We start from the raw sequence: 12,264 nt of genomic DNA, 5'->3' as shown, positions 1-12,264 counted from the left end.
TTCGACTCTTAGGAGATATTCTCTAGTCGATTTGGTACTTATTACTGGAAAAGACTTTGGATTTGGATTTGGAGATTCGTCCAAAATGGTATAGCAACACCATTCAGCTGTTGCTGTTATTGGCCCTGTTCCGTTAAAACGGTACTCTTAGCTGAAGGGTGTGTTCCTCCGGTAACATTCCCTACCATGTACGTTAAAAATGAAAATTCCACCTTACATGAATGAGGGGGACCTAGGCCTAGTCATGGCAAAAGCAAAATTGTGGTCCGCATACATGTGGACCTCAAAGTAAGCAACAAACTTAGTACAGATGATGATGGCTGCTGCTCATGAATGATCTGATCAACTTAATATACTACATTTTGACTATCAACCAGCTGCACGTACATCCAGACACTTGAGATCTGTATCCTTAGGATTTCACTCAGTGAAAAATCTTAATCTTTCCGTATTGAGATACTCCCCATGTGAGAAGAAAAAAAAACTACGGTCTCGCGGATACGCATTTTTTTTCTTTTTTTCTGAAGCATACAGATATGCATTCACCGTGCACTTTGTAGATAGATTCACAACAAAGAAAATTTTTAAAGAAATTATTAGTAAAATAGTAGCACTTTTAGGTTCACAATTTTGAGCTTAGTTCTTTAATTAAAGTGTCTAGAAATTTTGAACAGAACATAAAATATGGAGATGCTGCGACCTGCGCGTTATGCCTTTGAAACTTGGGTATAGAAATAATTTTGTCCCTGCAAGATGCTGTCATGCATACTGGTACAGTCTACTTCTGCATGATGAAACCAAAACTCAGCTTATAAAAAAACCATGAAGCCCATCACCTACTCATGACGTATTCTCACTATTCAATGATAGCTGCGAGACTGTAAAATGGAACTGTAAAACTAAATTATTTCTGCATGAGATTTGCCATTCTTCTCTTTATTTTGATCCAAGTTTTGCTACGCTCTCTGCCTGCTCTATAAAATTAACGTTCTGTACTTTATGAATTGTGATTTGATTGCCGTGTAATTTTGTCAGTGCATGTTTGGAAAGGGAACCTTTATAACCAAGGGAGAGAGATAATAAAGAATAGTTCCAAATTCTAATCATAAACGTGTCAATGCATGGTCCATCAGATTAGAGTTGTCCCCCTATCATATTTGTCGTCATCTTTGCTCTGAATCTTGGAAGCCGCAGCGGAGAGAAAAACCGCTTAAAATTGTAACAACAACAAAATTCGAGTAGACAAGAAAAGTATGGTTTTGATGAGAGAAAGAAAGAGAGGACAGTGACACAGATTCATATGGTAGCATCTTTTGTTTTCATATCATGAGATGAATAGACGAAACAAACACTAGTTGTGTAATTTTTCTGGAGCCCGGACTACAGATGAGTTTGAGAAGCACGTCCGCGTCACATTTTTTGGGATCGATTCTAATCCTCTTCGAATCAAAATTTTGTGTTCCTGTGGCAGTCTTTACCTGTATGTATGTCACGAGTGAATAGAAACTCCAAATAGTTATAAAGTTACAAGTGAATTTGTAGTTTTAATAAGCTATATGGGAACACGGTAAAAAGAAGTGAAGATGGAGAAACAAAAACTACACAACGGTGATGAATTTAGTAAGAGCAAGTATTATGATAAATTCTCCAAGGATAACTTTCCTAGGACCAATTTCACTTATTACCAGTGAATTTGTACTATAATTTACTTATTTGGGCCTTGGACCAAATGTCCCAATTCAGAAATGAACTGATTGTTGAAACCTTGCCTCAAGCACATCAAAATGCATGCCTGATAATAAGTGATTTCTGGTTTGCAGAATACAAACAAACAAGTATAAGGCAACTCAATACAAAACTACAATATCCATTAGGTGGTATAAACACCATGGTTTCATATTTCACTCGTCAAAAAATACTAAAACACCACATTACTTCCTGACAGTTTTCTCCTCTATTCCCCAACTCTTATCCCCCTTCCTAAATAAACTACCAAAACTAGGATACACTTCTCAAAAAGGAAAAAAAAAACTGCACAACCTGTAGTAGCTATAGAAGAGAGACAGATTTCTACTGTTCCTACTGGGTTTACATGGGAACCCATGACACATATCAGTATGTGCTCAGCTCGAGTAGAAAGCATCAGCAGAAAAAACTTCATGTTTTTTTATCTGCATGCATCTCCTTTCGCTTCTCTGTGGTTGAGAGTTAATTTACTAGCAATAATTCCCACAAACACACTAATCACTGCTTAAACCCTCGTCATCTTCCTCTTCTATTTCCTGCTCTGCACCCTCCTCCCGTGGTGCAGGAGGTTTCCTATTGCTGTATTTGCCGAACCTTCGAGCAACTCCTGTTTCAGTCAATGTGTCCCACACCTGCCAAATACATATTTGAAAATATTTAGAGAATTTACAAACAACAAAAGGTTTGAAAGAATGGGGGCAGTCGCATGGTCACAAAACTCACTTGCAAGTCTCCTTTGGAGCCTCCTATGGCTAGTAAGAAAGGACAGTCTTCGGAGAAAGACGTAGAAAAAACGGCTCCCTAGTAACACAAAATACAAGTAGAAGATGATATTGTTAGAATTCCAATATACAGTATGCTATGGTGAGAATAAAACCAAAAGCAGCAATTTGCACCTCCACATAGTTGCGAAATAAACAATAAAACAAATCATCAAAAACCCAAGCAAAATTAGAGAGAATTATAGGGCTTACAGCTTTAAGATTCTTGGTTGCAACGCACGATGGCTGGTTGTTTGATAAATCCCATAGTTTCACCTTGAAATTATAAAGAGACAATTTGATGAGATGCGTAGAGACGGAAAAAAGAAAAAGTGTTACAGAAGGAGCAATGGTGTCACTTTACCATTTTATCTGTGGACCCCGTTGCAAGTAGCTGTATGACAACATGATTGCACATTAGATATATCCTCTTTATATAAATTAATCGTCAATTTACTCATATTTGGGAGGAAACGAACGCATACCTTAGGAGCAGTTGGACAAAAGGAAATCGAGCTAACAGGCTTATCATGAGCATGGAGGGTGAAAGATGGCTTACAACCCTCAGATGAAGCAGTTCGAATATCAAAACCTTGAACAGTACCATCTTCGAGACTGACCTGAAAGAAGGCAATTCACAAAACGATATTGATCAAAGGGATCATCTTAAGTCAACCTTATGAGAATAAACCAATACTCTGGAAACTCACCAAGAATGAGTTCTCGTCATGTGGGTCCCATGCTAAGCACTCCACATCTGCTGTGACTACAGATTTGAAACCCGGATGTGAAGGATATCTCATGTCCACCTGCATGACGTAGAAAGCCATGAGGTGACATCATGGCAAAGTGATCAAATTATGAACACCAAAAACCAATGGAAGCTAGAAAACCAATCAGAAATATTATTTTTTTGATCGACTAAACCAATCAGAAGTATTATAATACACAAATTGGTTATGTGAACAAACAGGATACAGAAAATCCAAGAGGCCTACTACACATGCACAGATATTTTTGACATCCGACTGTGCAACAACAACACTGATTCTCATGTCGGACACTTATGGATATGCCAAAGCGTCTGACTTGAATATAATTGCAACTTAGCTCTATAAAGCCTGAAGTTATAGGAGGATGAAGAAGATATAGCCATTTTAGTTTCTTAAGAACGTACATAACATCAACCTAACCCTAAATCCTGTGTCCCTGTATTTAGTATTTTAGGGCGCTATGGGGTGTCAGACACCAACATTCATACCCATGTTAGTGTACGTCCTGGATGTATGTAACAGACACATATTATTGCATTCTGACACGGGTCCTACATTATACGCACGTAACAATATAGAAACATTCTCTATGATCACATGCTAAGAAACTCAGATGCCCCCGCTTGTACCAAGAACGGGTCATCCCATCCCATGTTTAAAACACTTTGCCTTTGCCTCTGGTAAGGAACTAAACGTTCTAGGCCTTCCGCCATTTGGTAGTGTTTGTCTGACTACCCCCTGTTGGTATCTATTCATGCCTCTAAATTTCAATCCAAAAGTAAAATAGTGTGATGGGTATCAGAGTTACCAAAATAACTGAGTGATCAAAAGATCCACTGAGAAGAGCATTTGGCGCGTGCGGATTCCAAGCAACAGCTTGAACCTGAAAAGGAGGATATGAGAATGAGATTGTTAAATTAATGATAGCATGATTCGAGCACGTCCTCACAAATAAAGATCCGATATGAGCATAAATCAGAGTAATGCCTTGTCTGTGTGGCCGTTTCTTGTGGCGAATCATTTTCCAGCTTCTATGTCCCAAATCTTAACAGAGTTGTCAGCACTTGCACTGGCAAGATACTTCCTGCATTCAAACGTGCAAGAAAAGCCAAAAAGCAACATGAAACCAGTAATTAATGAACCATTAAATACTATCTTTACCAACAATCTGAAGCTTACTTTTCTTTTTTGTTCCAATCAAGCCCAAGTACAGAATCTGTATGACTACCCTTTTGATAATCGATCCCCTTCTGCAACAAAAGAAAGTCATCAGAATTGATAAATAAACTTTCGCTGAATACGACACGAGATTAAGCTCAAATATTGCAATCTAACTGCCAGTATTTGAAGACGAAATAGAGATAGTGCTGAGTGTACTGTCTAGGTACTACAAACAACAATGCAAAATCAACAACTTAACATTCTATGAAGTTTAGGAATGGTCAACAGTCCCTTCAACCTACAACTCTTTGGAAACCTAAAAGTTCTTATACTCAGTATTCAGATGCTTGGATCAGTTGTCCTACTTATCGATTACATAAGCCATTTGCTATTTAAAGACAAAGTATAACCTTAACAGTACAGTAATCAAATAAAATCAAATGGATACTATGAAAATCTTTAAAAAAAAAAACAATTGTAAGATCAATTTAGCTTCCTGTTTTTTGCTATTGTACTGGATGGTAGGAGTTTTTGGTACGATGATGGAAGCGTAGTTGGTAAAAGATGGACAAGCACAACTGTTTGTATGTTTTTAAAAAACTTCACCTGGCTGACAAGCCCACAACTCAACGCCCATGCAAAAACAGAGGAATAAAGAACCGACAAGCATTAACTCTGTGGCCTGGTTACAACTTAAGTTTCATGCTACTTTATATCAGTAGGCTCATAAAGGCAATGCACCATCATGTGGCTTCTACTATACAGCGGAAAGCCAAGAATGAACAAGTAGCAAATTACTTGAAAAAATTCAATATAGTTTCCAGGAAACGAAACTGAAAAGGGATATAGGACTCAAGTACTGTGCTCAACCTTTTTCCCTTTCTTTTTTTTCTTGGCAACGCCACCCAATACAAGACATGGCTGAAGTTCATCAATCTGTAGGAAAGAAGGTTTAATTGCATGAAGTTAAGAGGGAACAAGTTCCAAATAATAAAAAGAAGAAACTAACGCATACTCCCCATCCGTTGAGTTGCATCTATTAATAACTGAAGAAATACGTTATCTACATACCAGGTCGAGATCCCAAATTTCAATAGCAGGCTCCATCGTACCGGCGGCTACAAAGTTTCCTGCCAATTTAAAGATGAAAAGATAAATATTGTTAATGAGAACCAAACAAAATCAACACCCAAATTCAAAAGATAATGTTCGTTATTACGCTGACTGAATAACTCTTAGTTACATTAAAGAAGCCCCTGAGTTATTGGCTATTAATAAAATTCTGGTCATGATGGTTAAAAGCCTCAAATTGAACAGTTATTCGAAACTAATACTAAGAACCTTTGGCAATTCAAACCAGAAAGTGATCAATTGACTCACCTTTATCTCCACCAGTTTTTTTAACGTCAAAATCAAGCCAAGCCGTGCAGAGGGGAAAAGCTGGAAGGATGATATCATGATGAGAGTAAAAGTTAAATTCACCATCTTCTAACTCCTCAAAAACACAAACCTGCAATCATAAACAAAGCGATACAGATGAAATCTAGGACAGAAAAATGGATGTATCGAGAACTCCAACAAAGCCTCTCAAACACTATTTATGTGTTGGAAAACCATTCAAGCTTCAAAATTTCCACATAAATGTTAAAATCATCTCTAAGTACAGAGTTATTCACCAACATTTCCACCTAAATGTTAAATCGGTTCTGAGTAGAAAGTTAATATCCTCAAGTTTGGTTAGAGGGAAACTCCAATTGACACACTATTACATGCCTGAAGTTGGCTGATATCATCATCAGTACGTGCACAAATAATTACTGCATCTGTTGCTTTTATGGTCATATCCTCAATTTCATCGTCATCATCATCCTCATCCTGCAAAGAGAATAAACTTTAGAATCACCACAATATGAATTCTCTATACAAGATACGGCGGGTATTAAATATCACTACGCTTACATCCTTCTTCAGATATGGATCCATCTCGTTACTTGGATAGTACCTGTCCCCAATAGCAGTACTAAATATTTCAATGCCTGAATTCACCCAAGAAGAAGAAAAATATTTTTGTTACACTTTCAAAAATGAAATCCATTTTAACAATCAGATTGCCTGAAAATTTTGAAGTTTACATATTACTAGTGAAGCTGTTATCCTTGTCAATAAGAATAATAGAAATCACTGTTAAGAGAACAGACAAATAAATCATGGAAGTTAGTAAGTTACCATCATCCTCTTCATCATAATTATCCATGTTAAGCTCCTTAAGGGCATCGGTCATATCTTTAGTACCAAAGGTTGTGGTTTTAGGTGTCATATCAAGTGCCTTGGCAGCAGCTAATGCCTGGGAAATATCACCAGCTCGTTTTGCAGCATCAAGATCCATTTCATCATTATCTTCATTTTCAGAGTCGTCGCTATATAACAAAACCATGCAACATTCAAAACAATGCAATAGCTTGACCATCCAATTGAATCTAAGAATACATAAAAAAAAAAAATACTAATACGTGATATTCAACGTATAAATTTACCTTCTATCTAAGGTACCACTTTTAATTATTTCTTCAATTTCCTCCTTTGTAGGTGGCTCAACCTCAGCCGGAATAGCCCTTGCAATCCCCTTGGGAACCCAAGAAATAGCCGAGATCATTTCGAACCCACAGATATTATTTCTACAAAGAACAAAAAAAAAAAAAAGATTTCAGCTTAAACAGCGAATTAACAGTTGCTCAAAAGAGAATATAAACTCTCTACATATCAAAACCCTAATCCAAAAATCAATCGGAAAACCCAAATAAATTTTGGGAGATAGAATATCATGCTTACCAGCTCCAACAGTTTGCAGAAATGATGCTCCAAGGTTGTCGCAGCTGACGAAGTTTAGGGTTCGAAGTGCAAGCGAGAAACGAGACAGTAGTGACGATGAATAAACAGAACTGAAAATTAAAAAAATTAAAATAAAAGTGAGGGTTTATGGGGGTATAATAATGAAATTAGGTATTTTAGTATGGATAAAGTAGTCTTTACATAGGAAAACCTAGAGTAGAACTCGTACATACCCGTGCTAAAGCCCAGCTGCTCAAGACTCTTCCGGTCCAGCCGTCTGAGTGAATCCTGATTTTGGGCATACTGAAATCTTTCTAGGCATTATTGAATAAAGAAAAAAAAAGGTTGTGAAATAGCAAAATCAGATAACCCCTTAATCCAATTTTTTTAATTGCAAATCTGCCCTTTACGTATTAGTGTTAGTAATATTGATTAGTGATTAAATATTTTGTTTAGTGATTAAGATAATTTTCAGAATTATAAAGGTTGTTTAGATGAAAAATTTTGGGGAAAAAAAATCAAAGTTTTTATTGAGAAGGAGAGAAAGAGAAGGAGAAAGTGAGAAAATTTTAATTCTTGACTCACTGGAGGATGAGGAGGGTCATAATTCGTCTAAAAACCTAGGAAAATACACATCAACTACGCCAATGATTCCCAAATGGCTGATTTCTTAGATTATGAGAATGATTTTACACCCACTCAAACTCAAGCTCAAACTCAAGACGATGATTTTTATGAGCCAAATCCTGATGATGAAGACATTGATGAGGAACCCAATGCTTCTGATACACAGGTACACTTCTATCATATGCTTAATCTCACTTCTTTAGATCTCAATTATCAAAAGTTAGGTTTTTTGGATCATGGTTCTACGAAATAGGTTGAGGTTCGGCTCACTGAATCTGTTTGCAGCATCAACCTATAATTTTCAATTCTAACCCTTTTGCTAGACACTAGTTCGGCTTATATGAAAGTTTCATAGTAAGCCGAACAACATCTTGAATAGCCCGGAAAAAAAATAATTACTGGTTCGGCTTATATTTCGAAAATCGTATGAGCCGAACATCAATTTGTTACCTTCAAATCTTTCAGATAATTCCATCCACTTACTACGTTTTGGATTCCCATCTAACTCAAAATGAAATTATTTAACTCTTTTCCAAAACATCGAATGATGTTCATTAGGCCGCTCACAATAGGTTCTAATAAAAGCTATGACAAGAATTTTATCATCTTCAACGGTGAATGGTTCCATTTTTTAGTAGAAATGCAACAAACAAAAATTGGTATGTGTATAAATGAGTAGGAATGGGTTGCGCTATATATAAAAATTCCCCAACGGATCAATAGTTTAAAAAAAAAATAAAAAAACTAGCCCGTTGAACTCTAATTATACTATTGAAATTAAAGGTTCGGCGCAAAACTAATACCATCGAATAAGCCGAACCTGAAGGACAAATGATTCGGCGCGTAACTAACATTACAAGATACGTCAAACCAGAGTTTCCAGATTCGGCGCATAACTCAAATTACAGGATCAGTCGAACCAGAGTAAATTGCAGGTAATAAGTAACTAATTAACTGTTATGCAGTTCATTAAAACATGAAATTCAAGGTGTCCATAACACAATCCCAACACCATTAAAAACAAAGTTCAGCACCTAAAACCAAAGGTATTTGGAACACCGTAAAAGTGTACTTAAAACTTAAGAAAACATTAAAAGGAACTTGGAAACATAAAAGGGCATTTAACTACGACTCTTCTTCTTAGTTGCACGACCACCTCTTCTTCCACCTTGGTCTTCATCTTCCGACGCATCATTACCGGGTTGGCCGGTAGCACCATCTTGGCTTGTACCTTCACCAACTTGTCGAGACCTCTTAGTGGTAGGCTTTTGTCCGGGTTCCTCGGGTCCTTCTCCTTTGTTGATGATTGCATCCCACTTTTTGTAGAGGTATTTTTGTTCTTCCATGGTCATTGGTGTTTTGCAACCAAGTTTGGCCTTCATTTTTTTCAACATCTCCCTACCCGCGGCAACCTATTTTTTCATTTGTCAACAACTTATAACCGTTAGGTTGAAGATATTTTTACTCTAACTAATATATGAAAATAGTATAAAGTGAAGTCATTCTTACCATTATCTTGAAAGCGTTGACTACATCTTCGGAAGTAGACTTGTTGGTGATCTTGATTTCCTTCGCCTTCCTCTTATCAGCTACCTTTTGAATTTTCTTATTGATGATGAAGGGATGAGAAATTTGGTTATACCAATCCATATAGCCCGGATCCTCTTCACATGATCAAGTAAAGGTGCTAACTTGGACGCATCTAATGTGTGATCGTCTAAGTTATTCCAAAACTGAAGGGTGGGATCAGGATCATACTTTGGTTCCCAAGATGAAGTGGTGCTTTTAGTTCCAGTACCTCTCTTTGGTAACAACCTGAATTTCTCATCAAACAAAGGAACTTTTTGCACGCATCCTAATTAACGGAGTACTCGCCGAGGATCGTATATAACATAATCACCGGGATACCACAATGGCCCATGATACATACCTACCGACATATCCTCACCTTAAACAACTTCATTTTCTTTATCTTCCTTTTCATATGGTTGAAAAGTGACATCATCAACACCCAGTAGGTCTAACATCTCTCTGAATCTTGCCACAAAGTGTTTTTTGTTCCTTTTATTCGAGTCCTCGTACTCGTACCGTGTTGCAGTTGGCTCTGTATCAACATAATCGACATCCTTATCAAATACTTTGGCCAAGTTCAAAATTGGGAAATGGTCATATATCCACACCTACATCCAAAGAACCACATTCAAAAATCAAAGGAATTGAAGTGATAGAAACAATTTTTACTTGGAAAAATCAAAGTAAGAATAAAGTTTGCAAACTCAGAGAACTGTTCGGCTTATATGGATCAAGTATTATAAGCCGAGCCAAATAAATAACAAGTTCGTCTTATACGATTTTTATGGTTATAAGCCGAACCATACTCTGAACTCCCAGAAGTTACCTGGAGCAAAGTGAAGTTCCCTCCGATGTTTGTACTTGTTAACCTAGACGCGGTGGCAAGTTGTTCCATCAGGTAAGCGAGCGTATCCGTTCCCCAAGCATACTTGTTACAAGTTTCAAGATTTTTTACCAATTATATATAATTAGCATTTACCTTGTTTCCGGTTGTGTCGGGAAAGATGTCTCTATCAAGAGTATAAAGCAAGTAGGCAGTTCCGGCTTGCTTTACTTTGACGGGATCCATTACTCTCTGCTTTGTGTTCTCAAACTCCTTTTTCAAGTTAGTCAGCTTGATCTTCTTATTCTTTTTATTTCTGCCATTGGGAGTGTATACGAAATTGACATCTTTAACGGATCGACAAAACTCCAACTCAGTTTTGTTTGAATCTCAACCAAGACTTTCCTCGAACAAATTGTAGAGATCATCCCAATTCATGTCATAGAAATCAACATCCACACTTCTACCCCTTGCTTTAAGGCCTGTAATCTTTCTAGCCTCATTAGGAGTGGTTGCCATCTCTCCAAAAGGTAATTGAAATGTGTAAGTTTCTGGACAAAAGCGCTCGATAAAGGCAGAGGTCGACACACTATCACATTCCTTATGTCCATAATTGATAACAGGCCATAAAGCACTGGCTTTTACGTAAGCAATCACCTCAGGAACCTCTTCAGAAAGTTTCCATTCCGATGCCCTATGGTGTCTCAATACTCGGACTGCACGGTTATGATCAGGAGTCTCATAAATTCTCTTCGCCCAAGATTCGGCATAACCAATCAACACATTTCCTCCATCTTCCGGAAGACCATGAGGCAAACCATCTGATCGAGGTGTAATTACGTCATCTTCATTAAGAATGTGTAAACCAGTGATCCGTCGATCAGCATCGCCCTTCTCTTTCTCGGGTTCTGCCACCTTCTTACCTTTCTTGTCTTTATTGGGTTTTCCTTGGGGTTGTGTTTCTTGATAAACTTCTTGATTATCATCAACTTCTTCATCTTCAGCTATTCCTTCTTCTTGTCTTTCAATTCTTACTTGTTCAGCTTCTTCTTCTAAAATGCCTCCTCTACCTCCCGCTCCCAATTTTTTCTTACCTCCTCCTCTAGGATCGGGAGTTTTAGAAGTAGAAGGTGTTACCTCCATCTTCTTCATCTTTGTAGCTGCATTGGTCCTAACACAAGTATGAAAGTTATAAGACTAATTCGAACAACAAAGGGATTTGGAATGCCAAATACTTGTAAGAAAATAAGAATGTTCGGATTATCCGAAATAGCACATATACGCCGAACTATGTCTTAACATTTCGCTTACCTTACACAGAGAGTGGTTCGACGCATAAGTACCAAGGATTTATAAGCCGATTCTACATATTCGGCTCACAACCAAAACTATCGAATAAGCCGAATCTATAATTATGAATTGAACCATGTATTCGGCGCAACATGAAATCATATAAATAAGCCGATCCTTTACACTTATAAAATTTATGAATTTTAACAATGATATTTGTCTCAATCCTAATACTATCGAATAAGCCGAATCTAGAGTTTTGATTGAAACATATATTCGGCGCAAATTGGTGTCATACAAATAAGCCGATCCTACACATGCAGAATTCATGAAATTCAAACAACATTAATCGGCGCAAAACTAATACTACCATATAAGTCGATCCTAAACATATGCAAAATTTCTGAAATTCAAAAACCATTTATTCGGCGCAAAACTAATTCTACCATATAAGTCGATCCTATAGACATGCAAAATTTATAGAATTCACACAACATAAATTCGGCTAAAATTTAACACCATCGAATAAGCCGATCCTAAAAATAAAGCTTTGTGTCATTAAGTTCGGCTCAAAACTAATATGCATTTTAAGCCGATCCGTTCATATGCACTTTCAGGGTTCAGTTTTAAGAACAGCTCGGCGCACATCTCAAATTAGTTTTACGCCGAACCAAACCCTATA

The 12,264-nt window shown here is 37.2% G+C and overlaps 1 pseudogene; it reads right to left on the bottom strand.

Moving 5' to 3' along the window:
* Positions 1-1,813: 1,813 nt before the first annotated feature.
* LOC113330347 lies at positions 1,814-7,376 on the bottom strand (annotated as a pseudogene).
* Between the last annotated feature and the right edge of the window lie 4,888 nt (positions 7,377-12,264).

The sequence above is a fragment of the Papaver somniferum genome, unplaced genomic scaffold (assembly GCF_003573695.1).
Source record: "Papaver somniferum cultivar HN1 unplaced genomic scaffold, ASM357369v1 unplaced-scaffold_118, whole genome shotgun sequence".
Classification (NCBI taxonomy): Eukaryota; Viridiplantae; Streptophyta; class Magnoliopsida; order Ranunculales; family Papaveraceae; genus Papaver; species Papaver somniferum.
Note: the sequence above shows the minus strand (reverse complement) of the source record. Positions and strands in the feature narration are given on the sequence as shown.